This window comes from Coturnix japonica, chromosome 38 (assembly GCF_054131305.1).
Source record: "Coturnix japonica strain WE chromosome 38, WE-NBRP24, whole genome shotgun sequence".
Taxonomy (NCBI): Eukaryota; Metazoa; Chordata; class Aves; order Galliformes; family Phasianidae; genus Coturnix; species Coturnix japonica.
Window position 1 is genome coordinate 2,767,271 of NC_140700.1, and position 2,982 is coordinate 2,770,252.

The 2,982-nt window shown below is 50.9% G+C and overlaps 1 long non-coding RNA gene across 1 annotated transcript; it reads left to right on the forward strand.

Moving 5' to 3' along the window:
• The first annotated feature begins 538 nt into the window (after nucleotides 1–538).
• On the forward strand, nucleotides 539–1,002 carry LOC116654424 (uncharacterized). Its single transcript, XR_004309666.2, has 2 exons — nucleotides 539–624; nucleotides 895–1,002. It is a non-coding gene; the product is annotated as an uncharacterized LOC116654424 (long non-coding RNA).
• Nucleotides 1,003–2,982: the final 1,980 nt, after the last annotated feature.

Consider the following 2,982-nt stretch of genomic DNA (forward strand, 5'->3'; position numbering starts at 1 on the left):
GGCACAAGAAGCACGAAGGTCTTTACCTCTGTAAGCACTGCTCAGCAACAAAGGGAACACTGCCCTATCATCACCACTGCTTTCATCTGAAACCCAAACGACTGCAACACACAAAGCTCCACAAAGAAAATCAGCTCCATCCCAGTGGATACCAGGACACCACACCACCCTGACTTCACTTCACATCCCATCTTGTGAATGGATTCATTCCAATACCTGCCAGCAAAATGAAAGGCTGTAGGATGCAGTGCACTGCACTCACGTGTGAGGAAACCAAGAATAGCAATGCTTATAATAATAATAAGAGTTGTAAATAAAGGGGGGGAGGGGGGGGGGTGCTTGAAGCCTGTAAGTGACTCTGACAGATTTGGTGTGTGTGTGTGTGTGAAGGTCCCAAAACACAAGTGACAGCAGCAACCAAGGCTTTTGTTGGAGTGAGAGTGCTAGCAATAATTAAATCACTGCCTCATTACGTGCGGACCAATTTAGCCCCTTCTGATGCATTTGGCAGGTACTTGGCGTAATGAATCCACCTGAAACAGCACCTGAGACTGAAGTAATTCATAATGAAGCTCTATACTGAGATTACAGGGGAAGGAAGGATGGTGAGGCAGCCTGCAATGGGTGAGCTGGTGGGCAGAGAATAGTGCAAACCTCAATGCTTCTGTCTTTACCTCCTGCATGGTCCTGGGGGGCAGTGGGGTCCTTCTTGTGCCCCAGAGCTTGGGACCCTGCACCCAAATAGCATGGGTGGCATCTGTGATCCAGGGGGCACCTCATGTCCAGCTCTGAGGTCAGTCTGCAGTCCCAGCTTGTGGCTCTGCCTGCACGGCATCTCCTTCTCTTGCTATTGAAGAAGCAGCCCCAGTTCTAACCCAGTTTCCTCTCATGCAGGGGAGGAACCAGCAGCACGCTCACCAAATGGCAGCCCATGAAGGTTTTACCTCCCTGCATTTGAGGAGTTATACAGTCACGATTAAATACTACTCCCATCCCTTCATATTTGCTGATCAAGCTTATTGCATCCCCGGGACACATCAATGGGGATTTCTGGGGTGCTGCAGTTTCCAGCTTTCAGCCTTTCCTATTTCTGACTCTCCAAACAGGCAGCTTCAGCCTCACATAGTGAGTAAACCATCCAATCCTTGAGGCTGGAAAAGACCTCTGAGATCACCAAGTCCAACCATTAGCCCATCCCCACCAGCGATTCCCAGTGACAGGGCTGCTGTTAGAGGATAACGAAGGGAAGCTGGCTGCTAGGCTTATGAAAGGCAGGCACAGCCCTTAGCCCCTCTATCACAGTGTAAATCACACTAGGAAAAGCATCTCATGTTCGTACCGCTGCTGAAGCTGACACAGCGCTACCCAAACAGACAGCAGAAGCACACGGGAGCAGCACCAGTGTATAGAATACATGAGATTTAAGGCAGCAGCAGCATCTGGATGGGGGTAATTGGGGTTGAAATGCATCTCTGGAGGGATGAGCAGGAGCAACAGCACAAAGGAACTCAGAGCAGTTGATCACTGTGCAAAAAATACTGATGGAAAGTTGTGGTGTGAAATGGAGTTGCTGCTTTCACCTTAAGGTTACCTTTACGCATGTATATTGTTAATGCTTCAGACCTTAGAGGTTCAGAATTTATCCCACAAAGGATAAGGATGAGGCAAAGCTAAGGTTCCTGTTTGCTCTTATCTCCCACTGGATCAGCTGAATCCATAGAGGCACAGCTCACAGCAAATCTCCAGCACATCTCTGGGAGGGTGGGGGAGTCTGGATGGAAAGCTGTGAGCTGGGTTATCCAAGGCAGAGAGGAAGCTGTGTGTGCATACAGTGCGCCCACAGAGCACCATACCCTCCCTGGTAACCAGGGCAAGAGGAAGCAAGGACAGTAATTAATGAGCTCCAGAGGCACTTCTCCATCAGGATTTCGCTGCTCCCTGGGGCTCTGCCTTCCCCAGCACCAAGCAGTGGGTGCCATGAGGTGACACCGGTTGGAGGCCATCCCATGCTGAGGATGGGTGCTCTCCTTAAGGTCATCCTGGAGCTGCCACATCCCCTCCTGCCACACTGTGCCTATGTAGGACATGCAGCCCCCAGGGGCTCCCCCGCTGACGCAGCGTTCCTATGGTGGAAGGCTCCATGTTCATGGGCAGATGGGTTATCTGGGCTGAACCCAAGATGTGGGGACACCCAGCCTGTCTCTCGTTGGCTTCATTAAGCCTCCTGTCCCAGGTGTCCCCAGTTAGCTGCCCTGGCACAGCCACCTCTATGGGATGTCCCTCTGGGAAAGGCAGGAGGGGAAGGATGGATTGCAGCAGTGCACAGCGGCTCCCCAAAATGCTGGTTGTTCAGATTTCCTTTTAATTTACAGATTGATCAGGACAGATTTCAGCTGTTGCATTTACCCTGAATTATCCCCAGATCCTAAATGCTGAGAGAAGTCAGGTTGGAGCTGCACACGTGAGAGCAGTAATTACCAACACCTCACTCTGAGTCTTCTCAGCACCTTTCCACCCCCACCACTGCACGATCGATGCTCTCTGCCATTGCTGACCTGGTTTCTAACTGTCCCCTTCTGGAGCAACACAGGGAGGTGACACTGTTTGGAGACCCAGCTGTAGCATGGAGCCATACTGGGGTCCAGGAGGGGCGAAAACAACAGCACCAACCACAGCAGTGAGCTGCCCTAAAACACTGACTTGCTCTTAAAGCATCCCCAAAGAGCTTTGTATTGCTAACGATTCCTGTCCCTGGGAAAGGATTGCTCTGTAACGCCAATAGTTTCAGTGTGGCCATTTCTTGGGAAACACCCCCCAGGCTGCATCCCCAGAGCTCAGGCTGAATCCATTCTTATGTGACAATGAGTTTAAGGGACTGAGCTGGGCTTTCCCACATCTGGTTTGATGTTAGAACAGATTTCATTGCAGCAGGAAGGCTTCGTGCATCTCTCTGAGTACAACTTGTAACTCCCAAATCAGGCC